This window comes from Aythya ferina, assembly GCF_964211825.1.
Source record: "Aythya ferina genome assembly, chromosome: 15".
Taxonomy (NCBI): domain Eukaryota; kingdom Metazoa; phylum Chordata; class Aves; order Anseriformes; family Anatidae; genus Aythya; species Aythya ferina.
This window is the reverse complement of record NC_140314.1, coordinates 14,374,527-14,401,397: the sequence shown is the minus strand read 5'-3', so window position 1 is coordinate 14,401,397 and position 26,871 is coordinate 14,374,527. Positions and strand designations below refer to the sequence as shown.

The 26,871-nt window shown below is 40.3% G+C and overlaps 1 long non-coding RNA gene across 1 annotated transcript in view; it reads left to right on the top strand.

The window, feature by feature from the left end:
* LOC311445423 overlaps nucleotides 1–18,162 on the top strand; it is a 40,431-nt gene extending 22,269 nt beyond the window's left edge. The window contains exons 3-4 of the long non-coding RNA XR_014698402.1: nucleotides 14,545–14,718; nucleotides 17,490–18,162. This is a non-coding gene — a long non-coding RNA (uncharacterized lncRNA). The remainder of the gene's footprint in view (nucleotides 1–14,544; nucleotides 14,719–17,489) is intronic.
* Nucleotides 18,163–26,871: the final 8,709 nt, after the last annotated feature.

Below are 26,871 nucleotides of genomic sequence, written 5' to 3'. Positions count from 1 at the left end.
ATGCTTGTATTGCTTTGTAAATATAATGCTTGGCTTTTCAGCCCTCTTTCTTCATGATCCTATTTTGTGGATGAAATAAGTAGAATCAGTTCTTTCTAGTCTTTTTCGTGACATTTAATATAACCTCAGACAAATGAGGCTGGAAAGGTGTAAAATAAGAACAATGTTTGTCTACTTTTCTGTAATTAACTCGAGGTTCCTGTCAAACCGCTAGAAACAAAATAAATCCCTTTCAATGCAATCTCCTCCAGACTTTTCCAAGTCATGTTCCTTAAAACTTCTCTTTATAGTTTCTTCATCTTCCTCTGCTCAAATATAAATAAATAAATCTTTTCAACAATAAGTGATTGTCAACACCACTGAGAAATCAGAATCCCTGGCCCTAGAGAGAAATGGAAAGAATGTAGGGCTACCACGGTTACCTGGGGGCCCAGCAAAGCATAGGGGGAGAGACTGAGAGAGCTGCATTTGTTGGGAGACACTGGATCTCTACCTCTGGAAATATTAAAAACTCTAGCACTTTCTTCCAATCTACATTATTGTTAAATTCTATAATGGGTTATGAGGCAGTAATATATTCAGCCAATGCAGCTGTTTCAAAGAAATATTTGTTTGTATCTTCAACCAACTACACATTTTTGCACTTATAACCTATTCAAGTCCAAAACATAAATTCTTTAGTTGCTTTAGTCCATAATTACTTTTAAAAGCTTTGACTTTATCTTTCAGAAAGATATATTCAGTTGGGAAATAGGGTTTAGGGTTTAAGTTACCTAGAGATAGGAATGGTGAAACAAACAAAATTAATGATTGGCATTTATTATTATTAATAATAATTTGCTATTATTATTAATTTACAAATCAGTGACTACCTTTTATCAGGATAAAATACAAGAAAAACTGAGCACTTATTCTTTGCAGTGTGTATAATACTATATATATTGTATAGTATTGTAAATTATATATTGACATATTGTAAGTTGATATTATCTTTGATTCTTGTTTCTTCATTTCTGTAAACCTCAAAACACCATTAGGGTGGACAAACTACTATGATGTTATGACCTCTGTCACTTCTCAGTAAGCCCTGCCCTTTGAGCTTGAGGATGTACTTCTTGAGCAGCCCTGATGGATGGTGCATTTGACTAAGCTTCAGAATTTCTGGGTTGGATTTCTGCCTAAGCCATGATTTTTGTACTTTCTTTTTATTACAAAATGAAGATTTATTTAAAAAAAATCATGAGTTTCTGAAAATGAAGCCTTCAAAACAAATTAATAGCATATAAGACTATGTATATATAAATGTGTACGTTTGTGTATAAATATATGAAATCCATAGTGTGGAACACTAAAAGTAAAAGGGTCACAACAACGGAGAAGGCTATCAGCAGTAGGGTGCATAACGTTTTGCAGTAGATATCAAAAATATGTCTTGACCGTATTCCATTTACTTCTTCGTGGCCAGACGTTGGTAATAGACTATTTTAATACCTTTTCAAAAGCTGCCTAGGAAACCTAGCTACTAAACCATAAAGGGAAAATGTAAGTCCCTAGAAGGCTTCCTTTCTTTTCTTTTATAAATATGTAGGGGGAAAGGCAAGATAAAAAATACAACTTCAAAGATAGATGTAAAATAATTTTCCTTTATCTATTGTCTTGCCTACTGCAATGCACTAAAGCACTTTTCTGAATGTTATGGAATTTAATGTTAAACAAAAGCAACAAGAAACAAAAAATCCGTTCTAATTTCCTGCTAATTACTTGCTCAGAACCAATCAAGATGCTAGTCTAGGGAATTGAAGACAGCACACAGATTCACATTTAACTTTTTGCTTTTACATACAAAATTTGGTTACTTTGCTCCCAGAGGGGGAAAAAATGTTGAATTTGGTTATAAATGTAGATAGTTGATTATTTCTTGAAATAATATTTTAATGATATCATGGCAAGTTAATCTTGAGATGCTCTTTTCAGCACTATTGTCTGAGGGAAGATTCTTCCCAAATCTCGGGGAGGTTCTTCTAAAGCTGCTGAAAAACAACAAAAAATAAATAAAATAACATTGTTTTAACTGGGAATTCAACTCAGTGTTCTCACCTCTGTTTTCAAATAATATAACTATTATTAAATACATTTCTAAAGAACAGCAAAAGAAACAGAAACTAATTTCTTTTGCATGTGAGCTTTAGTAGTCTTGCACACATCGCTAACACTCTCACCATATTTTTTTCCTCATGTAAATGAAAGGAAAGCACAGGCTCAAGGTTTTCAAAGTGTTACCTGTACCCATAGGAAAAGTACAATACATATTTGGATTATTGCATTTCTTTGTTATTGTATTTCTTTATGCTGGGTCTCAAGTGTTATCTACCACACTTAGGAAAGTATGTGATTTGTTTTCAGAGGAAACTGTACTCCTAAATTCCCTTGAAAAATCTCTCTCACTGAATCTGTTATGGCCCTAATTTTTTTTACAGAGATAACAAACAGCATGGGTCCTTTATTTCTTTGTATGCTTAACAAAAAGGGTTTGATTAATTCTAAACTACAGATAAGGAAAAAATCAGTTAAAATGAATTTGTAAGTGGGGAGAATTTTGCTTGTTATTTACTTATTTCCATGCAGCGTTATTAAAGTCAACAGCAAGTAAGAATAGAACAGGTTTTTATTTAGTTATCAGTCTGGAATATACAATGGTCTTGTGTTTTTCGCCTGAGGTGTTTATTTCTGAGTTTGTTACCTGTTTTTTTCTTTTGTGTGTGTGTGTGTGTTTTTTGTTTGTTTGTTGTTGTTTGTTTATTTTTCATGTGGGAATATCTCTATAAAACACTGATAAAAACATTTCTGAAGTTCTCAGAAACTAAGAAGTGGGGTGGAAAGCAGTGCCTACATAAAGCTTACATTTTTGTGTAAATATTTGTGAAATAGTGTGTTAATGACTTTGGAGACGTTTTGATGTTTGTACTTTTTGTATTGCTTATCTGTGTATAGCCTTTCTTTCTTGTCTATTACATATGAAATTGAACTTAGTTAAATATTTTAAATCATCCTGTTCTAGTTCATGTGTTTTGTTGTTGTTGTTGTTTTTCACAAAAAAAAAATATTTTTCTTGCTTACCACATCTTTGGACGTGGTTATTTACCTCACTCAGTGGTGAGTTCTGCTTACTGACATAATAGCTGGATCATCTATAGAAAAGAGGCTTTCAAATGGCAGCACAGAAATTCTCCTTGTGAACATAAACATATTTGCATAAGCATGAGAGAGATTTCTGAATGCCTAGAAGGCAAAGCCTTGTTGTGCAGGCTCATCGTTTGGACACAAACTTTATTTTTCTGCAGCATTATCTAGTTTTGTTCCACCACTGTAAACCCATATTTTCCTTGTTTTCCTTGTCCTGAGTGAGAACTATAAATGTCACAATATGCTGAGTTAATGAGGGAGCACCAGCCTGGGCTCTCTGCATGTCTTTGCTTTGTGGTTTCAAATCACAAAATCAAACCCCTAAATTTATCTGAACATAGCCTCTTTTTTTTGCCTGTGTGGTTTAATGTAGCTTAATTAACGAATGTCTGAAAGTGAGGATTCAAGTACCCATGTAGATTAAATGAGCCAATTTGGGATCCTGTAGGAGCTGAGTCCCTCTGAAAATACGTTACATCTTCTCTTCCACTAAGGAATACAGAAAACACTTAGAAGGCATGAAAGGAAAACAAAACAGATAAGGAGAGGAAACTCAGCTTTTTCTTCGTTAGTGTTTTCAATATGTTCTCTGACAAGAGAACATTTTGATCTCATCCTCTGAACTCTTTGTCCTGGTATCCCCAAAAACAAGACCTCATGGCCAAGAGCACAGAGGCCACAGTGGTCCTTATTTTTATTAACAAATTTTATTCAGAGTCATGGAAGATGCTGCTGTAGTGGCCTTATTTTTTCTCTTTGTCAGCAGCGGTGATCACAGGTGTCAGCCACAACAACTGGTGCCCACTGAATGAAAGCAAAGATACATGCTATCATCCTGCGAGTATGATTTTGGCATTACTGGTGTGTAGTCAGTTCCAGCGTGACCTGAGAGCGCTGGAACCATCTGGTTCAGGCTCTGTGCAGCTCTGGGTGGACAGGGCCGAGGGGCAGGTGGCCCCGCTGTGGTAAGGCAGCACAGGCCCGGCCCAGGCAAACCCCAGCCCCACAAAGGTCCATGTGATCACCCGCTCCTTCTGGTGAGAGGCTGGGGCTGCTGCCAGCTGTCCTGTCCCCCCTTCTATCCTGTCCCTGCTGTGTCCTGTTGTTGCCTGGGGATCCAGCAGGGCCAGAGGTGTGAACAACAGAGCACAGAGCACGGGCAGAGGCTAGTGATGCTTGTGCTAATGATTTGAAGAGTGTTAACTAATTAGAAACAAGCTTCATTGATGTCTACTATTAGGTACCACGGACTGCTATGCTTTAAAACCTTTGTGGGCAGACAATAACTTTTTCATTTCTCATGTCTGAATGGCATTCCCTTTTTGCCCACACAAAGGTTTTGAGTGTGACAGTGTGTTAAACTGGGCTGATCATTTAATTTTGCACACACCACCACAGCAGAGCTGCTGCTGCTGCCTCAATGGCCCCACATTACTTGCAGATGTTATTAGATGCTGATCAGTGTTTATCACTGAAAGTTTCCAGTTATTTTTCTAATATTCACTGATTTTGATATGGTTGAATATTCATCAGAACTGCAAAGCAATGTTCTAAGCTAGGAATCTAACTTTTCAGTAAATGAGGACACTGTAGAGTAAAATCTAGAAAAGCTCTAGAGATCTGCCTGTAAGTCAAAGGAAGTATGTTATATTTGATTTCCACAGGGACATACTACATGAACATGAAGGAGAAAGAATGATGTACTTGTTAACACTTACCATAAAGGTTTAGAATACCACTAGGCTTAGAATATTTAAATCTTTAGAATTAAAATACACAAAAGCTTTTTCAGATTTTTTTTTGTCTGAGATAATTCTAGTGTTGAAATAAACAGTGTTAAGTGTGTTCAATGCACTAAACAGTAACAAGTTATTCAAAGTGCATCCTTTCTGTGAAAGGGCATTTATAAAAATGCACCAGCTCATCACACTTTGTGTAGATTCTTAGACAATTCATGGTGAAGACTTCTGGAAACAGGTATTAGATTTTTAAGTAATTGCTAACATAAACATTATAGATATGCTGAGGTCCAGGTTTTAGAAGTTAGCCAGGCTTCTAAATCTATCAGATACTCTTGATAGTGCTGCTATTCATTATCTCTCTGCAGCATTTCAGTGTTTAACTGCACATTTTGTGATATTTTGGGCCTGATTAAAAAATAATAGTATCTGAGCAGTTGGGATAGCCACAGAATTCAGTCAAACTGATTCAAGTTGCATTGTGATCAGACTCAAGAATCAGTGATAAGTTTGACAAGTTATATTTTAATATATAAATAATGACTAGAATATATCTTTTGTGATTATTAAGGGTTTGTTGTCTGAGTGCTGGTCATCTTGATTCATTAGAAATGAACCATGCAAATTCAATGACTTGCACAGAAGGCTGATGGAGAACAGATGGGTAAAAGGGGGTTCAGCACCAATTCCTCTGAGGATGTCTGGATTACCAGCCTGCTTGTTTTTGATGTTAGGTGGCACAAGATAGTGTTGCTCTGTTGTTGTTCCATGTCTCAGATCCCGAATTTATTTCACTTGAGTTGACAGAGAGATTGATGGTTTGTTTCTCAAATGCAGTTGCTGGCATTGAGATATAAATAGTTTACATTAGAGCTGGTTAGGAGCTTTTTTTGATTAGACAATTTAGCTCTAGAAAAGCTCAGTTAGTGAAACTAACCTGCTATCAGGAATCGGCTATTGCAAAAGTGAATTTCTGTTCATGTGAGGAAGAAGCCTGGATTGTTAGCTGTTAGTCCCCTGACTGGGGGCTCCTCTTCAAATGGGGAGAGGCTCCTGGACCTGGCCTGGCTCCTGGCCTGGCCTAGGTTTGAATGTTTAGATGGGCTGCTCATTATTCCATGGCTCATATGAAACCTTTCTCTTCCCTTATTAAAAGTTCTGCTTTCTTCCTGATGAGAAGTGGGAAAACATTTAAAATTTTAGAAATATTTATGGTATAAGATGCTGTTTTGTGCTCAGTTCCATTTACAGCTACAGGATAATAAAATGTTTTCACAGAGAAGAACTGGTATCCTATAAGTATTATTAGAAAAATATTTCTCCAAACCTTAAATACAAATACTCAGCATACTTAGACATTTATTTTGAATGTGTGGTGGTTTTACCGTGCTGGGCAGCTAAACCCCACAACCGCTCTCTCACTCCCCCTCCTTTAGATAAGGAGGGGGAGAAGTAAAGCAAAGAACAACTCACGGGTTGAGATAAGGATAATTTAATTAAAGGGAAATAATTATAATAATTAAATAAAGACTACCATGAACTAAACAATTTAACTAAGGGGAAAATAAAAGGGAAAGGGGAAAAAGGGAGGAAAACAAACAAACAAAATAAATGAAAGCTATATGGAAGTGTAGAGGAAAGAAATTGCTCTCTACTTCCCACAAATGAGCAATGATTGACCACGTCCTTGAAGCAAGGCCTCAACGCACGCAGCCGGTGTTCGAGAGGAGGACCGACGTCTTCTCAACGAGAGCCCACCCCTCCCCTCTTCTTCCTGTTTCCACCTTTTATTGCTGAGTGTGACACCACATGGTATGGAATATCCCTTTGATTGGTTTAGGTCAGCTGCCCTAGTGATGTTTCTCTCCTCACTTTTTTGCCCACCCCCTAGGAGGGTTAGAGAAAGGCCCAACGCTGTGCCACTGCTGCTCAGCAGTAGACACAACACTGGTGTGATAACACTGCTGTTCCAGCTACAAGTACAGAGTACGGCACTGTATGGGCTGCTGCCGGGAAAGTTAACATTCCAGCCAGACCCAGTACAACTTCCACCCCTTATTCCATAACATTTGTGTCACACTCAGATCCCCATACTTTAGCATACAAGCATTCTCATCATTATCCCTTGTCCTTTAACAGGACAAGGATTTAACAGGACAGGATTAATAGGCAGATGTATCTTTTCATTCCATAGGTTTTTCTTGGAAAATGTTCATAAGAACTGTTGATGATTAGGTCTTCATCTGCCAAAGTGGCCACTCAAGGCAGGCGGAGTTGGATGTCTGGACACCAGCACCAGCTTAGTTCAAGTCCTTGTTGCACTGCCCGGCTCCTTGCAAAGTTGACCTGTCGTTGATCCTACAGCATCTTCCTACAACATATAACTTAGATTATAGATTAGTTTTCTCTCAATGTCAAATCTCCTTGAGGCACACACTTGATATCCCCATTCTTTTGCATGACCCACCAGGTATACCCTGGTCCTTGGGCGAAGACAATCCCACGAGTGGGTTTGCCTTTTCCCGAGGCAGGAGCAACCCACACTGCCTTCCCCATCCACCTTCCTATATGCACTACGGGAACCTTAGCTCCTTTCACAGTGTGTAGGGGTTTTGTTTCGGCAGGACCAGCACGGCTGTCAGACCCCCTATTGTTAACTAGCCAAGTGGCTTCTGGTAGATTTGTGTCCCATTGTTTCCACGTCCCAGCACCTAATGCTCGTAACATAGTCTTTAACAGTCCATTGTACCTCTCAACCTTCCCAGAGGCTTGTGGGTGGTAAGGGATGTGGTACACCCACTCAATACCATGCCTCTTTGCCCAGGAGGTAACAAGATTGTTTCGGAAATGACTCCCATTGTCAGACTCAATTCTCTCTGGTGTACCATGACGCCACAATACTTGTCTTTCCAGGCCCAAGATAGTGTTTCGGGCTGTGGCATGGTTTACAGGGTATGTTTCCAGCCACCCAGTAGTTGCTTCTACCATGGTGAGTATGTACCGTTTGCCTTGGCGAGTTTTTGGGAGTGGTCCGATATAGTCAATTTGCCAGGCCTCACCATATTGAAACCCTAACCATCTCCCCCTGTTCCAGGGAGATTTTACCTTCATGGCTTTCTTGATTGTAGCACAGGTCTCACACTCATGGGTAACCTGTGTGATGGCCTCAATGGTCAAGTCCACCCCTCGATCACGAGCCCATCTGTAAGTGGCATCTCTCCCCAGATGTCCTGATGTTTCATGGGCCCATCGAGCTACAAACAGCTCACCCTTACGTTCCCAGTCTAGGTCCACCTGAGCCACTTCAATTTTCGAAGCTCGATCCACTTCTTTGTTGTTCTGATGTTCTTCAGTAGTGCGACTCTTGGGCATGTGGGCATCTACATGACGTACTTTAACATCCAGGTTTTCTACCCGGGCAGCAATATCTTGCCACAGGGTAGCAGCCCAGATAGGCTTACCTCTGCGCTGCCAGTTGCTCTGTTTCCATTGCTGCAGCCACCCCCACAGAGCATTTGCCACCATCCATGAGTCAGTATAAAGATACAATACTGGCCAATTTTCTCTTTCGGCAATATCTAGGGCTAGTTGTATGGCTTTTACTTCTGCATACTGACTCGACTCACCTTCCCCTTCCATGGCTTCCGCAACTCGTCGTATGGGATTCCACACAGCAGCTTTCCATTTCCGATGGCTCCCTATCACACGGCAGGATCCGTCAGTAAACAACGCATACTGCTTTCTGTCTTCTGGCAACTCATTGTATGGTGGTGCCTCTTCAGCACGGGTTACCTCTTCTGTTGGCACTCCGAAATCTCTGCCTTCCGGCCAGTCCATAATCTCTTCCAGGATTCCTGGGCGATTGGGTTTTCCCATTCGAGCCCGCTGTGTAATTAACGCTATCCACTTACTCCATGTAGCATCAGTTGCATGGTGTGTAGTGGGAATTTTCTCTTTGAACATCCAATGTAACACAGGTAGCCGCGGTGCCAAGAGGAGCTGTGCCTCTGTACCCACAACTTCTGAAGCAGCTCGAACACCCTCATATGCTGTGAGTATTTCCTTTTCAGTTGGGGTGTAATTGGCTTCTGATCCTCGATAGCCCCGACTCCAGAAGCCCAGAGGTCGACCTCGAGTTTCTTCTGGGGTTTTCTGCCAAAGGCTCCAGGTGAGCCCATGCTCCCCAGCTGCAGTGTACAGTATATTTTGCACAGCTGGTCCAGTACGGACAGGCCCAAGGGCTACTGCACGAGCTATTTCTTGTTTGATTTGTTCAAATGCCTGTTGTTGCTCAGGGCCCCACTCAAAATAGTTTCTCTTTCGAGTCACTCGATATAGAGGACTCACAAGCTGACTATAGCCTGGCACATGCATTCTCCAGAATCCCACGAGGCCTAGGAAAGCTTGCGTTTCCTTTTTGCTAGTTGGCGGAGACATTGCTGTTATTTTATTGATCACATCCATTGGAATATGGCGACGTCCATCCTGCCATTTTACCCCCAAGAACTGGATTTCCTGTGTAGGCCCCTTGACCTTGCTCTTTTTAATGGCAAAACCAGCTTTCAGGAGAATTTGGATTATTTTCTTCCCTTTCTCAAAAACTTCTTCTGCTGTGTTGCCCCACACGAGGATGTCGTCAATGTACTGAAGATGCTCAGGAGCTCCCCCTTGCTCCAGTGCAGACTGGATCAGTCCATGGCAAATGGTAGGGCTGTGTTTCCACCCCTGGGGCAGCCGATTCCAGGTGTATTGGATGCCCCTCCAAGTGAAAGCAAACTGCGGCCTGCATGCTGCTGCTAAAGGGATGGAGAAAAATGCATTAGCAATATCAATTGTGGCATACCACTTGGCTGCCTTTGACTCTAGTTCGTACTGAAGTTCTAGCATGTCTGGCACTGCAGCACTCAGTGGTGGCGTGACTTCATTCAGGCCTCGATAGTCCACTGTTAGCCTCCACTCGCCATTAGACTTTCGTACTGGCCATATAGGACTATTAAAGGGTGAGCGAGTCTTGCTGATTACTCCCTGACTCTCCAGTCGGTGAACCAACTCATGGATGGGAATCAGGGAGTCTCGGTTGGTGCGATATTGCCGTCGGTGCACCGTTGTGGTAGCAATTGGTACCTGTTGTTCTTCAACCTTCAGCAATCCTACAACAGAAGGGTCTTCTGAAAGGCCAGGCAGGGTAGACAGCTGCCTAATCTTCTCTGTGCTCAAAGCAGCTATGCCAAAAGCCCACCGGTATCCTTTTGGATCCTTGAAGTACCCTCTCTTGAGATAGTCTATGCCAAGGATGCACGGAGCCTCTGGGCCAGTCACAATGGGATGCTTTTGCCACTCATTCCCAGTTAGACTCACTTCAGCTTCCAGTACAGATAGTTGTTGGGATCCCCCTGTCACTCCAGAGATACAGGTGAGTTCTGTCCCTTGGTAGCCTGATGGCATTATGGTACATTGTGCGCCAGTGTCCACTAAAGCTTTGTATTCCTGTGGTTCTGATGTTCCAGGCCATCGGATCCACACAGTCCAATAAATCCGGTTATCCCTCTCCTCTACCTGGCCAGAGGCAGGGCCCCTCTAGTCCTGGCTGGAGCGTCTGCCACTTAATTCTTGCAAATGCACAAATTCTGGCAAATGAGAGGTAGAGGTCCCTTCATCGTGGTCAAGAATAACATCAGCTCTTCTACTGCCTCTGGGGTACTGCCCAATAGAAACTGGAGCAGCATTTCTCTTAGGAGCCCCTCTTCTTGCTGCTGTATTTCCTTTCAGTTCACATACCCGAGCAGCTAGGGTTGAAGTAGGTACACCATCCCATTTCCTCATATCTTCCCCATGGTCACGCAGATAAAACCACAAGGTGCCACGTGGTGTACGTCTTGGGTACTCTCTCTCTTGAGCAGGCGAATGCTGATTCTTAGTGGCTGAAGTATCACTCTGTCTGGATGAGGGGGAATATACTTTCTCCACAAGCTTGTCAAGTCCTTTAGACAATTTCTCCACAGCTGAGACACAGGACTGTAGCGGAGCAGAGAGATTGTCTTCATATTTTTGAAGTTGGCAGGAGACATCATACATTGTTGGTCCCATCCCCTCATCCCAGTGAATTGCTGCCAGGGTACTGGCATGTGCTGCTGGTGCACTCCGCACAAATTTACGCCACATGGATGTTGTGCACTGGACTTCATCGGGGTCTTGAGGTGTCTGGGCATTGTCCAAATCACTATAAATCATCTCCCGCACAGCTAATTCCCGCAGATGTTGGAGACCTTTATCCACAGTGGTCCACTTGCCTATGTGATATACAATATCTTCCTTATGGGGATATCTTTCTTTGATAGCTGCCAGGAGTCGTCTCCAGAGGCTGAGGGCCTGTGCTCCTCTCCCGATTACTTTGTCGATTACCCTTTCTCTAGAGAGGGATCCTAGCTGCTTGGCTTCATTGCCTTCTAATTGTAGGCTACTGGCCCCAGCATCCCAGCATCGGAGCAGCCAAGTGAGGATGTGTTCACCTGGGCGTCGACCATAATCCTTTCGTATTTCTCGCATCTCACTCAGGGATAAGGATCGAGTGATTTCTGATTCCTTTATGATTTCCGTCTCGTCTTCCTGCTGTTTTTGTGATGGCTCTGCTTTAGAGGTACCTGCCAATTCCCCTTCTCCCTCCTTCTTAGGAGAGCCTTCTTCCCTTACTAAACGAGCTGACCTCCGTTTCCATTGTTTTGACTTGACTATGGGGGCGACTGATACCATAGTTGGTTGGTCCTCTGGGTCAGCCACAGCATGTGTTACTTGGTCATCAGATTCAGAGACTTCCTCCCTCTCTTCAAGTTGCTGGATGATGTTAAACAGTGTTTGATAGGAATAAACCAGGACCCAGCACAATGCTGCAAGCTGTTGTTCTCCGGCATTATCAGGATCAGGACATACAACTCTCAAACATTCTACCAAGTTTTTAGGATTTAGCACTTGCTCAGGGGTGAAGTTCAAAACTATTGGAGGAGACACTCGTGACAGGTATCTGCTAACATCATCCCACACACCGTGCCACTCACCACGAGACTGTTTCGGGACAGATTCCCAAATAAGTTTTCTAAACAATCGACTAATCTTAGAGAGAAAATGAAACCTGTTATTCAGAATTAGAAATAGCAATACATGGGTTACAGATGGATCTTCAAAATACTCCCAAACTGTTGTAATTAGCCCACTGTGAAAGAAGGGAAAGGTACCATTCCTGATATTATTAATAAACTGGTGTCCAGATGAGAAAAGGAAGGCAGTGTAGTTCTGAATATTCTCTGAAAGATAGTTTCCATGGGACCCAAATGATAACAGCGCAGAGCCTGAATTCCAGAGTAAAACCAAGGTCAGTGCTTGGCAGCACAACGAATTAAAAAAAGTGAACACAGATTGTAGCACTTGGTCGGATCGGATATATAGGAGAAAGGAGAATATGACACGAATTGCATGACATATGAACAAAGCCATTATTATTAACAGGGCAAGGAACATGGTTACTAGCAAGCAAGTGTGTTAGTTGTATGCGTTTAATCAATTCTATTGTTATCTCAACCCTTCGAGCCCCACGTTGGGCGCCAAAAAGGACTGTGGTGGTTTTACCGTGCTGGGCAGCTAAACCCCACAACCGCTCTCTCACTCCCCCTCCTTTAGATAAGGAGGGGGAGAAGTAAAGCAAAGAACAACTCACGGGTTGAGATAAGGATAATTTAATTAAAGGGAAATAATTATAATAATTAAATAAAGACTACCATGAACTAAACAATTTAACTAAGGGGAAAATAAAAGGGAAAGGGGAAAAAGGGAGGAAAACAAACAAACAAAATAAATGAAAGCTATATGGAAGTGTAGAGGAAAGAAATTGCTCTCTACTTCCCACAAATGAGCAATGATTGACCACGTCCTTGAAGCAAGGCCTCAACGCACGCAGCCGGTGTTCGAGAGGAGGACCGACGTCTTCTCAACGAGAGCCCACCCCTCCCCTCTTCTTCCTGTTTCCACCTTTTATTGCTGAGTGTGACACCACATGGTATGGAATATCCCTTTGATTGGTTTAGGTCAGCTGCCCTAGTGATGTTTCTCTCCTCACTTTTTTGCCCACCCCCTAGGAGGGTTAGAGAAAGGCCCAACGCTGTGCCACTGCTGCTCAGCAGTAGACACAACACTGGTGTGATAACACTGCTGTTCCAGCTACAAGTACAGAGTACGGCACTGTATGGGCTGCTGCCGGGAAAGTTAACATTCCAGCCAGACCCAGTACAGAATGTTGCTGCATGCAGCTGTTTTTATGAAGCTATTTTGATGCTCCTGAATACCAAGCACAAAAGAAAGGATCCTCATTTTGTTAGTTTCAACTTATGAAAATGACTTTATACTTATTATTTATAACTTTGATGTAGAGCCATGGTTTTGTCTTGATTGTTATGCCCTATTGGAGTAAAAATAGCATTATATACAGTTATACTAAAGCAACAACAGAGGAAAAAAATCCCTTGTTTTTTTGTAGGTAGCTATTGCAGTCTCTGTTTTACTGGGTTGGCTTACAACAAAAAAGTGTTCATTCTTTATGTGTGTGAACAGCCAACTGTAGCAGCACCAATGTCTGTAACTGGATTTCATTATGGAAATTCAGCTAGAAAGGGCCACAGGCACAAAAATCCATTAAAATGTTTCTATTGCTTTATATATTCTTCTGTGATAAAAATAGCCCTATATTTGAATTTAAGAAGCTTTAGCCTAAAGGGTAGCAGATGGATATTAAGGAGATTATAATAAAGAAGGGTATTATCAAAAAAAAAAAAAAAAAAAAAGAGGGGGAAAAAAAGCAGATGGGGGAGTACCATTCTTTCATATTTACGGAAAACATTTGTAAGAGCAAAAGGTATTCAAAAAAATCTGATCTCTTAGATAATCAATAATAACTTGTTGATTCTTTCTGTTACTATACAAAGGCCTGATCTATAAATGGGCTTGTTCTGTAAAAAATTGATACAACCAGCAGCTAAAAGTAATTTGGTAGATCTAGGACTCACATTGTTGTCACTGTAACAATGTAAAATGTGATGAGTAGCTGCTGTCTGAACGTATTTTGAAATAAACAGCAAATGCTGTTTGGCTTATTTAGAGTTTCAAAAAGCAGTCTTCACAAGTTTTTGAGAATGTGCAGCCATTGCCAATTCTAGACCATTTCCCCTGCTTATAAGGATATTTTATATCTGATTTTTTTTTCTGTCTTTGCAAATTTGCCCTGACAGATCTAAAGGCTTTCTCAATCTTCTTGTAAATTTCTGGTTCCCTAGGATTGCAGGCAGACCTTTCCAGCAGCCAGATCAGAGTTTTTGTTTAAAACACAAAAATAAGTTCTTACTGCACAGATTGTTTGCATTGAATAGCTTAATATGTGTCTTATAAGTTTTGAACTAATCAGGCTGATGTATGCTTACATGAGGGTGTGTGTTGTTGGGTGAAGCATACAGCAGACCTGTTACACATCTGGCAGTCCCCAGAGTTGGTGGATTGAACCATGTTGGTGCACAGGGGCAGGGCTGCAACCAAAGCTGCCCAGACACATTGAATAGTAAAAAAATACTTAATTGCTTTTCAGAGCTGGAAAACCATTCTGTGATTTGGCATGCCATGTCCTGCATCCCCCAGACTCTGGGAAAGGGTGATTCTCACCTTTCAAGAAGTCATCACATCCAGTGGAGGTCTGTGTTGAAGGACAGAGCAGCTGACAGGAAGAAACAAATAGCACACGTGGCTCATCTGAAACTCTCTGGTATGCTGGCTGTTGGTTTCCCATTTAAGTCTGATGGGGTTAGCTGGCTTCAGTTGGCTTGACATCTGGTTGAGTAAGGTTAGACATTTCCTTCACTTTAGTATCATACCTATCTGGTCTGAATAACATTTCAATGATTCCATTCTCCTTCTTATACTTACCATTACTTGGTTTAATATTGTGAACTGAGTTAATATTGTGAATTTTGAATAAGGAGGGATTTGGGATTTGATAGTTGTTGTTTGTGAGTGAGCCATGAGAATTTTATAGTGCAAAATAAAGGAAGATAGGGAAGATAAATAAAGGAAGAAAGGAAGATAGGAAGAGAAAAGGAGGAAGAAAAAATAAAACAAACAATTGCACTAAAAAGAAGGGTTAAACAAAGAGATGACTGCTGCAATGCCTAAATGTTTTTGGCATCCCTTTAATGTGAAACCTTTTCATCTGGGTTATACCTTCAGAAGTCAGATCTCACTAGACTCCCTTTGAGTTTTGTGCTTCCATTTCTGTCCTAATTACTTTTCTCAGAGTGAGATTGTTCTTCTGTTTTAGCAGAGGGAGAGTTTTTAAAATGCAATTGTGTGTGTGTGCGCGTATGCGTGCATGCGTGTGTGTGTGTGTGCGTATCTAGAGAGGGAGTCAGATTCAAGTCTTTTGTTCTTGGCACTAACCATATGCTACTGTTTAATATTTAATCAGCCCCACCTCATCAGAAACACTGCTGGCCTCATTAGATAATTAATGGCTGCCTGAGTCTCATTTGCTTCAGTTGATACATCTGCAGCCAGTAATTAGAGCAGGAGTTTATTAGTTGCACTGGCTTAGTTTATTTGTGAAACAATCTCTCCTTTGATTGAAGCTGCTGGGATTGGCATATGTGGACAGCCTGCCTCCCTGTTCAGTAGGGCTCTTTTGTTTACATTTTTGCTACAGTTTTGCAACGCTGCACATCCTGGCAGTCCTAGGAACAGTTGGTGGTGAAGATTTGCCTTTTATAATTTAGAAGATAATTGGGTAATTCAATGCAGTAATGCTACTGCAAAGCAATTCTGTAACTTTAGGAAAGGGGGAGGAGGAAAATCTGGTAGTCAATTTGTTCATTTATAGTTTTGTTTCTTTGCATGTGGGTTTTTTGTTTAATTTTTCAAACATCTTAATAAAAATCTTGTGGGTTTGTGAAGGATATATGTGGAACCTGCAAAGCACAGTGCATCAGCCAAGCTTTGAATTTGCAATTTTTATCTTGATATATTAGCTAAAATCAAGCCAGTATTCTCAAATGTTGGTGACTGATCACATGCCAGTAACCTGTCCTCCTTAATGAATTCCAGTGTTAAGCCTCTCTCCTTAGTCTGTCTCCTCATTTGCAAACATATAAAATGTACTGTGATATTTTCTTCTGGCCCTGTGAATTTATGACACGTGTCTCACTGAATAGTCTAAAGGAAAACCTTTATGCAATTGACTATATTAAAATAATGAGATGAATTGCTCCTGCCTCTGAGAAAATGCAGAGCCTCATATGGTCAGAATTCAGTCTCTGAAAGATCGTTTACTGTCTTGGTACATCCTCAGATATGACAGCAATCCTGATTAAGTGGGTTTGTTTTTTTCTGAGAAGGGAAGTCTCATGTCTGTTTCTCCACCTCTTATATACAGATTTCTATACTGATGCTTACCAGCCTCAGTGTTACCTTCAATGAGGATTCACCTAATATCTCTGGTTAGGTCTTGTTCCAAGATTAGCCTGTCAGATCTAACCATCCTTGTCTGTGTGCAAGCATTCCTGTAATTAAACTTTATTCTGTTATAGTACCTCTGTCTCTACCAGCACGTGTGCTCCTGAAAGCATATTCTGTAGTTACTGTGCTCTGGGATTCCGTTTCTTCTTGCTTGGTTGTCCCTCATATAGGTGGGGAAAGGCAGGGCATTCAGTGTGCCTGTGATCTTTGCCTTCAGCCTTGCTGTAAAAGAGTCAGGTTCTAGCCAAAATATAAGCTAGGCCTTATTTTAACTTGTGTCCAAGCTAGGTAAATTATTCCAGGTTGATAGCAGCCTCAGCCTCTGGAGTGTTGGGTTAAAAGTCATCCTGGGCAGATTATGCAGTTAAAGACAAACTGTCTTTTGTTAAAGACTTGGGGTTGCTAACTCCTCACTCTTGTTCTTTTCAAACAGTAATGAAGTGCTACTGCAATATCCTCAATTGTCTTTCTTGTGCAGCCTTCTTTCCACTATTCTGTGTCTGTTGGGGTTTGTTTGTTTGTTTGTTTTCTTTTTTTTTGTTTTGTTTTGTTTTTTGGTCTTTCTTCCCCTATTTTGTGAGCCACATTTTGTAGTGAGCCTACCTATCTCTCTCTCATGGCCAATTTTTTCCTCATGTTTATAGAGATTTAACCCTGGAGACAAGCTAGAATTCATGCAAACCATACCTTTGAAGAAATGTCACTAAGCAATCTGGTTACACAATTAAACAGCAAGTGAGAGTTTTAGTACAGCTCCAAGCAATGGCTTCCTTATCAGCCTTCAAAACATTAAAATAAATAAATAAATAAAATCTCCTGATGGATAATCCTTTATCATGTCTCTGTAGCTCCACTTAACCTGCACTGGAAGATTCAGTGTGTTTTGACAGTTCTGACCTGACGAAAAAGCTTGTGCTATGTTTGTAATTGATTGTACCCATAAATGACTCACGGACTCTATTTTGTTTTTGTTGTTCAGTGTGTCACTTGAGCTTTTAGTTTGTGTTTTCTGGTTCTATTTCTCCACAGTGAGAAGGGCTTTGCAGACACAAGTTTAGATTTTCATTCATAAGGTGTTGTTGGGCTGCCTCTGGAAGTGAGAGGAAGGAGAGACAGCCGTCAGCATTTTCTGAGCAGAGCATGAGTCTAATGATTGTTGCCTGTGCTCCATGGGGTATGAACAGGCTTCATGGACGTTGCTACCTGGAAATCTGGATCACACTGGTTGGTTAACAAGCTCTCTTTTCTTCAGACTTCCCCATAATTGTTTCTGGCCAGTGATGATGTACAGAGCCCTAGTAATTGTTAATATTTGCTTTACCCTGCTACTGGTACACGGTTGTCTGCCAAAGCATATTTTGGTTAAATTTCTAACTGGTAATATAAGATCTGTTTACGGAACTTATTTTAGTATTTAGCTAGACTTGTCGGTGTCTATAAGTTCTGCCTGCACTGCTTCATGCATTCTATATATTTGAAAGGATCATATATTTGCTAAAAATTCTAAAAGCCAACTCTTATGTGAACCTTCCTAGTGTCATGAATGATATTTTAAATGCCAGGTTTTTGAAGCCTAATTGTTTTATTGTGTTACATTCCCAGACCTCCTATGTACTTAGAGCATTTGGGTATTTAACATCCTAAGTTGCCTTTGTAAACCTGGTTCTAATTTTAGAGTCTTAAACACTAAGCTTTGTTGATAGTTTGTGTGCATGATTACTCTTATTTACTTACACATCTCCCATAATTGTGTACATAATCAGTTACACTGCAACATTTTCACCTTTGCATGGTAGAGTGGTGAAGTCAAAGGCAAGGACATATGCCAGCCAATTCCTCAAAGAGCGATTTTTTTTTTCCCATTACATGCCATTTTGTTCGGCAATTTACCCTTGTACACTATCTTTTTCAGATCTGGAATTTTTATTTGCTCATTTTATAAAACCCTAACAACAGAATGTACAAGGCTAGAAAACTATTCTTAACATTTCATTAGGAAATGAAAATTTTCCAGACTACTGCAGTCTGTTAGAAACATTGTTTAAAGTAATACATAGATGAAGCATATTCCCACAAGCTAAAATTTAAGAAAAATGTAGCTGACATATAACAGTGAGAGAGACTAGAACGTGCGTTACTTCGATTACAAAATGATGAAAGGTTACAATAAATAACCTTTTTTTGCTTTTTTTTTTTCTTTTTCCCTTAAAGCACTACACTATCACTGTAGTCTAGTTTATATATTCAGAGTCTATCTCCTTTCAGTAATCTCAGGCTCACCATTCTCTCCAAGGAACGCAATTATGTTAGTTCCAAATAAGGGCTCTTTGATCTCTTTTTATTCCTCCTTTGTTTCTGTACAATGAAAGTGAGAAGAACTCAATTAAAGTGACTTAGTCTAGTCTCTTGACAGAAGTTGTTACAAGTGAAGGGTTTGATTCTCTCCTCAGTTAAAGCAGTGTTTTGCCAGTGTAACTACATTGACACTATCAGAGCTGCATTGATGGAAAACTGGTATAATGGAAGAAAGGATCAATCCTCAAGTTTCTTCAGATAGGCCGTTTGAATGAACTACCACTTTCTTGTTCTTAGCTGAATTGAAAGCAATTTAACTGGCTTTCGAAGTAGGCTGTTCAGTGAAAGTATCCCAAACTGAAGGCGACCAACATAAACAAGATATATTTGTGAGAAAGTTTTTGTTGGCATTAATGTATTTTTAATCTTATAAAAGTAAATTTTAAAAGTAATGTGCCTGTGTTTGTCACTGCTGCCAGACTCTTAAAGCAGAAGTGTTATTCTTTTATTTTTTTCCACAGTAAACTAATGTCTTTTTTATCAAGCACCAAGGTTAACAGCTGCTTTTTTTTTTTTTTTTTTTTTTTGAGCAAAGGCGTGGTAATGCACTATTATTAATGCACTATATTTCAGCTACTAATGCACTATGCACTCACTCAGCTTTTATTTTCAATCCAGATAATGTTCACCATCCTGAATATATGTTTACTATGTGTTGAGTCAGTTTGTCTCTGTAAAATCCAGAGATTGTACTTGTTGTCATCTGCTGTGGGACTGTGAACACCTGGTAACTACTCCAAAAATAAAATAATTCTGTTGATAAAAATGAAAATTGGAGACTTTACTGCACGTGTTGCTCTCTAGAAAGTAAGATCAGGACACAAGGCCATCATTAGAAATTTAGAATGTTCCAGTGAAAATTAAATGCATAGGTTATTTACCCTTTGTGAAATACAATAATGGGCCGTTAATGCTTTATATAACTGCTGATTTTCACATAACTTTTGGCTTTCACCTTTTCAAAGGCTAATTTGGATATTTGTCAGAATATGGGTTATTGGGCTATATATTTGCATTTATATAGATAACTTTGAAGGACTGAGAAATAACCTGATTGGTGAACTTATTTTTTTCCAACTTACTTTTGTTTGGGTTTGAGTTTTTTAGGGGCCTCCCTCCCCACCCCCCTTTCTATGTGAATGTGGTTTTATTTTTTTCTAAATTTCTTTGGAAACTTTTATTTGTACATGCATAGAAAGGGAAACCTAATTATGCAGTACTATCATATTTAAAAGAACTCTGTTAATATTATAACAGGCATCAAATACTTCTTTAGTCATTTGATTTTGAGCTATCTTTTTCTGATTATAAATTGAAGAGTTCGTGTCAGTCATTGGAGTCATCCCATGCTCAGTTGCCTACAGAGGGGTGCACCAACTTTATGCATCCTGCAATGCTGTTGTGAAGTTTGTGGTCATTGTTTTCCAGTTTATTTAAAGTTTCTTGTCAGGCTTTATCTGGGATATCATTTGCTCTGGCTTTCTTTCTCTTCCCGTCTCTAAGGATGTACTTATTCCCAGTGTGCAAACTGTTCAAAGCTGCTTTTTGCTGTTAGCCCTCAGAGGTACAAGAAATATCATTCACATAATTAGGTTAGATAATGTCTCCCAAGAGATTTCTCCTTTCAGGCTTCCCACTTCTCTCCTGGATCTACTTCCCACACCTGGGTTAACCCCCTTCCTTGCCAAACTTTAGCTAACTGGTAAATCTCATTATAAGAATGTCTTGTCAAGAGTAAGGATAAATTTAATGATACGCAATATTGTAGCAGTGGTGGACGTTGCTATCAGAAGCTCTAAAAACTTTCTATTTTATTTTTTCTGAAATCATTCTTCCATTCTCATGCTTCTAAGCAGCAAAAATAAAGACAAGGTGCTTGCTACCCAGAAGATCAAAATTACATGTAAGCAACAGATGAAGAAAAATAAAGATCATAAGTATCGGAGGCATTTTACTTTCTTCCCTAGCCTCATAGTCAATTTGGACCTGTCTAGAATGCATCTAATTATCTCTGGGATATGCGATCAATTCTGGGTTAAGCAAATTTTCTCCTTGGATTCAGAGGCAATTAAGTTGTTAGGGAATGCTTTAGACATTTTTTTTCATTTTATTTTTTGTTATCATATGCAATTTTTAATATCAAATAAGTCTGATAGTCTGAAACATCATGGTGAGAGACATTATTTAGATGATACAACAGGGAGATGGAAAAATCTGAGGCTCTCCAAAAGATATTTCACAGCAATGATCTGCAGCTGGATCTGGCTGCTCTATCATGCTGTACCTCATAGTCTCAGAAAAAATATCTAAAGAAAACCTAGTATGCAAAAGTTCATGGAAAAAAATCATATATATGCATATAGGAAACTTTGACTGCCACATAACAAGATTTTTAATACTTGGCATAATGGAAACAGATCAGTCAATGCTATTTACCCTGTCTGTAATTGAAGAACAATAGGCCACTGATTGAAATTAAAGGGCAGGAAATTTTACAAGGAAAAGAAATTCAAGGAGTATTGCTGTCTTATATGGCTTGTGACATTCATGATCCAGGATATGAGATATTAAAACACAGCTGTGACTGAAAATAAGGGTGCAGATAGCAGAGCTATTTGGGAACTTTTTGAATAAATATTAATTTGAAAGGGATTTGTTTATGTTGCTGCCTTCCTTCAGACGTTCTCCTGCAGCTCCTGTTTTGGACACTCTCTCACTACCAGCCAAATCCACCAAGCTGACCTTGCTGACCTTCTCTCCAGAATTACCAGAATGCAGGTCATAAAGTGTCTGAGTCACTATAATATTGAATACAGCATGAGAACGGCTGCTTTCTTCATTCATGTTGGTTGCAGCAACTATTCGTGATTTGTTTCCCTCCGACATCAGTGACTCAATATCCTCAAAGTTTGTAACAGCCAGCTGAGACAAGCCATCTACATATGGTCCCAACACTTTGTGCTCTCGAACCTTAAGTGACTGCCGACTCCCTTTTGGGTCAAGTAGATCTCTGACTTTCTCATTGTAGATTTCCATATAGGACACTTCAACTTTAAAAGTATGAGATTCATTTTCTTCCACAGAGATTCTCTGAAATAAAGCACAACAGAGCCGTGGGATCAGACCCAGCTGCTCTGCATTGCCCATCATTGAAAAGGAGAGCTTAGGGATATGGTTTAGTGGAGGGCTGTTAGCGTTAGGTTGGAGGTTGGACTCGATGACCTTGAGGTCTCTTCCAACCTAGAAAATTCTGTGATTCTGTGATTCTGTGAATTTTACAATGTGTTCAGTCACTGTATGAGTGTTGGGTGGAGGGGAACTTTCCTGTCATCTGGCCAGTGCTCTTGCTGGATTCACCTGTCCAGGCTTCTGCATCCTTGACTCTAGGGCCAGATCACAAGTCCCACCTTCAGAAAAAGCTCTTGGGATCTAGATTTCCATTGTCTTGGCTAAGAATTTGAAACCCCAGCTTGGGCTGTGCTCTGCCTGCTCAGAACTCTGAGCTATTCAAAATGTTCCATTTGTATTTCTCACAACTGAACATATCCATATGTTGGATGATATTCCATATCATCCTTTTGGGGAAAAAAAAATCTATTGCAAATATTTTTCCACTGGGTGACAATCTTAATTGTGAGTCTTCTAGGTGACTTGCTTATTGAGCTTTGACTGTTTAATTCATTAGTAAAATCCAGGAGGAGAGAATGATATTTCAGAATCTTTCATTTTAGGGAGGGCAGGAAAGTTACTTGCTTGTAAAGATCTGAATCTGATCATCTGTAAGACTGGAGTGAAACATTAAGTCATTTTGCCTAGCAGATGCACTGTGCTGTGCTTTCTAATTCTGATCCACTGATTTAAATGGAGAATACCATCCTTGAAAAGATGATGAGGAAAAAGATGAGTTATTACAAAATTCTGCATATGTTCTGCTGTATGCTAACAAGATTGGGTTGAGTGGAAGCCAAGGCTACCTTTTATACCCATCTAATTTTGCTTCTGTCCATTCACCCGAGCAAGGTGTGTATTTGCTCTGTCCTTTCTTTTTACCTGCTATGTAAACAACATAAATGCTGCTACAGGAGTACTACAAACCCTTTTAGTATTGTGCAGCCCCTTGCATATGTTTGGGCCCTACAATAATACGCTAGTTTCATCTCCACACTCTCCCCTCCCCTCCCCCCCCCCCCCCCCCCCCCCAAGCCCTTTGGCTTTACTAAGCTCTCAAGAGGAGCTTTATACTGTGCTCAATGTGAAGGGGAATTGGGGGGGGGGGAGGAGTGTTTAAATTCTGAGACAGCTCTAACTCAGTTTGCTTTCTGTAGAAAGTGTGCCATTCACACTTACAGAGGAGATAATTCTCTTTTCAGTATTAATTAAATGTTTTATCCTTATTTATATTATTTTAATCCAATTGTTCCAGAGTACTCTGAAAAGTAATCAGGTATGACAATGTTAGCATTAATTAACAGTTGGTATGCTGCCAGCAGCTTCCCAATGATGTATTGATTATGATACTGATCTTATCTGTTAGGCTTTTCTAGGCAAAAGTCCTCTAGAAAGAAGAAAAGCCATTATGATATGAATGTGTAAGGACAGTAGGTGTCCTTTCTGCTGTTTTATGAATGTGTCTGAAGGATTTCCTTTGTGAGAAAGAACAGAAACTTGACCTAACCCTTATCTGTATTATACCACAAAAATCTATCTTCAGATGACATCAAACACTTGTCTTAAAACCTCAAAGCAAAGAAGTATAGAGTCTGAAAAGTTGTGTTACTGATTGCACTGAAGTTGCATCATTCATGTGATTTTTGAAAGTTTCTTGCTAAGTGAAAACAGGAGTAGTTGCAAGACCATAGGCCGTGGATTGTCATATTTCAAGTTTCCAGTTGTCAGCTACTCACATATCTACATTAATGAGATAAATACTGAGGTCTTTGTTTTATGAATCTGGAAATTTTGAAATGTTTGTTCCAATTGCAGTAGTCTGAGAGGCATAAAGATATTCACACTTTACCACTTTCTACTTTTACTGCTCAAAGGGTTTATTATTTTTTTTCTTGCCACAAACAAAAGAAAAAAATATGCTAAGAAAGAATGGGAGAAATTAAAAAACAAACCACAAAGAAATCTAACAAATACCTCACCATGGTAAGTGCTTGTGAAGCCTTTGGAATAGAAAGGAAAAAACAATATCCCACATGTGATGATGGAAGAAACTAGGTACCCTGATTTAAAAATAAATAAATAAATAAATAAATCTTAAGAACCAGTAGCGATTAGATTTTCCAAAAATAATACATAGGCTGGCATTCCTTTCACAGTGCTCAAACTTGCTCTCCAACATTCACCAGTTCTGTTTCACGCAAGCTTTCTGAAAATCCATATACCATATAGCTACTAATGGTTTTTCATTTAGCCATCAATCAAATTAATGTACTGAGTTTATATGTATTTTCAAAAAAGAAAAATACCAAACAAAGCAAAAATACCAACCCTACCATCCACTCCATCTCTAGATAAAAATTGAAACACATCATTCTCGGTATATGATTACGCCAACTGATGGAATTAATTACACTCATGCAAATAATACTTCTCAGTAAATATCCAAATTTGACACTATCACTACTAAAAACTGGAGGGCACAATGAAAAGAAGCCTTACTTTTTAAGGTTTTTATTTTTTTAACATGTTAGTTTATAAGAACAGCAATTATAGCCTAGAGCATAAGTTCCTGGCCTAGCTATTTTGATTTTAGAAACTGACTTCCTTGAAACAGCTGTATAATATTTGAATTCTTAGTGAGATGTTATACACATAACTTTTGATTGAACTTCATTGTGGTAAGTTAATCAAAGAAAAAAAGTTCTTTTTGACCCATTTCTTAAACTTTATTAATAAATCAAGAGTTTCTCTTTTTAACTGCAAAATGTCCTCTGGTGTGAGGTCAGTAATGAAGGAATTTGATGGTTTTTTGTAGATTTTTGTTGTTGTTGTTGTTGTTTTGGTGGGGGGATATTTTAAAGACTAAACAGAGTTTTACTTTAACAGTTAGTCAAGGGCAAGTTATAAACTGTCCAAATAGAAAAAAATATTTGTCTTAACTTATATATTAAAAAAAAAAAAAAAAAAAGTTTTCTGTTATTTCTTGGACCCTAAATTTCTTTGAAGACCTCTTGGCAGCCATTACACCAGAGGTTGTTATTTCAATGTTTCAGTCATTCAAAAACTCAGAATGCTGTAGGGTAATTCAACTAGAGTCGAAGGGGGAAGGGGCTAAAACCAGGCACACCGGTGAAGACCTAAGGGATGGTACGCTAGAATCAGAGGGGCTGTGTGCCAGTGAGGTCCTTCGGTCAGATCCACAAGGTGCTGAGTGTAAGGAGACGCACTTGAAATGCTTTTACACAAACGCACGCAGTATGAGGAATAAAATAGATGAGCTAGAAGTCCTGGCCCAGTCCCGCAACTACGACATCATCGGCATAAGCGAAACCTGGTGGGATGAGTCCTGTGACTGGGGTGTTGCGATAGATGGTTACAGGCTCTTCAGGAGGGACAGGCAGGGTAGGCGAGGTGGTGGGGTGGCGATGTATGTGAAGCAGGGGCTGGACTGTGTGGAACTTCAGGTCGGCGATGGCAAAGTTGAGAGCCTCTGGGTAAGGATCAAGGGACGAACGAATAAAGGGGATGTCGTTGTGGGAGTCTATTACAGACCGCCTGGCCAGGACGATAGCGCCGATAAATTATTCTTTACAAAACTAAGAGAGGCCTCGAGATTAACTCCCCTTGTCCTTATGGGGGACTTCAACTTGCCGGACGTTAACTGGGAGTGCCACACGGCTGACACGAGCAGGTCCAGGAGGTTCATGAAGCACCTAGATGATAACTTCTTGGTGCAGGTGCTAACGGAGCCAACTAGGAAAGGTGCCCTCCTAGACCTGTTGCTAGAAAACAGAGAGGGTCTGGTGGGAGATGTGGTGATTGGTGGCCGCCTCGGTCATAGCGACCATGAAGTGGTTGAGTTCAAAATTTATGGTGACAGAAGGAAAAGTGCCACCAAAACCTCATCCCTAGATATGGGGAAAGCGGACTTCAGGCTGCTCAGGGAACTAGTCAGCAAGGTCCCCTGGGAAACTGCTCTTGAAGGCCTCGATGTCCACCAGTGCTGGTCACTCTTTAAGCGATGCCTCCTAGAAGCACAAGATCAGGCAATTCCAAAATATCACAAGTCAGGCAGGCGGGGCAGGAGGCCGGCGTGGCTGACCAGGAATGTTCTAATGGAGATTAGGCGGAAACAGAGAGTGTTTCGCTACTGGAAGGAGGGCCAGGCGTCATGGAAAGAATACAGGGATGCTGTTCGTGTTTGTAGGGAGAAAGTTCGTGTGGCCAAAGCACAGCTAGAGTTGAAGCTGGCTGTGTCTGTGAGAGAAAATAAAAAGGTTTTTTTTAGATATGTAAATGGAAAAAGGAGAACTAAAGAATACATAGGGCCGCTCCTTGATAGGGAAGGTCTTCTCACAGACGATGACACAGGCAAAGCAGAGACGCTTAATGCCTTCTTTGCCTCTGTCTTCAATGCCGATGATAGGCTTCGGGACCCAGGGTGCCCTGAGCTGGAGGGCCGGGATGGTGAGGATGACAAACTCCCAACCAACCCTGAACGTGTGCGGGATTTTCTACTCCACCTGGATCCCTACAAGTCCATGGGTCCGGATGGGATTCATCCCCGGGTGCTGAAAGAGCTGGCGGACGTCATCGCGGAACCTCTTTCAATTATTTTTCAACGATCCTGGGAATTTGGAGAGGTCCCGGTAGACTGGAAGCTGGCAAATGTTGTGCCAATTTTCAAGAAGGGTCAGAAAGAAGACCCTAGCAATTACAGGCCTGTCAGTCTCACGTCAGTGCCTGGTAAAATCATGGAGAAGTTGGTTCTCGGACTTATTGAGGCGCACCTGGGGGACAAAGCAGTCATTGGTCCCAGCCAGCATGGGTTTGTGAAGGGTAGGTCCTGCATAACTAACCTGATTTCCTTTTATGATAAGATCACCCG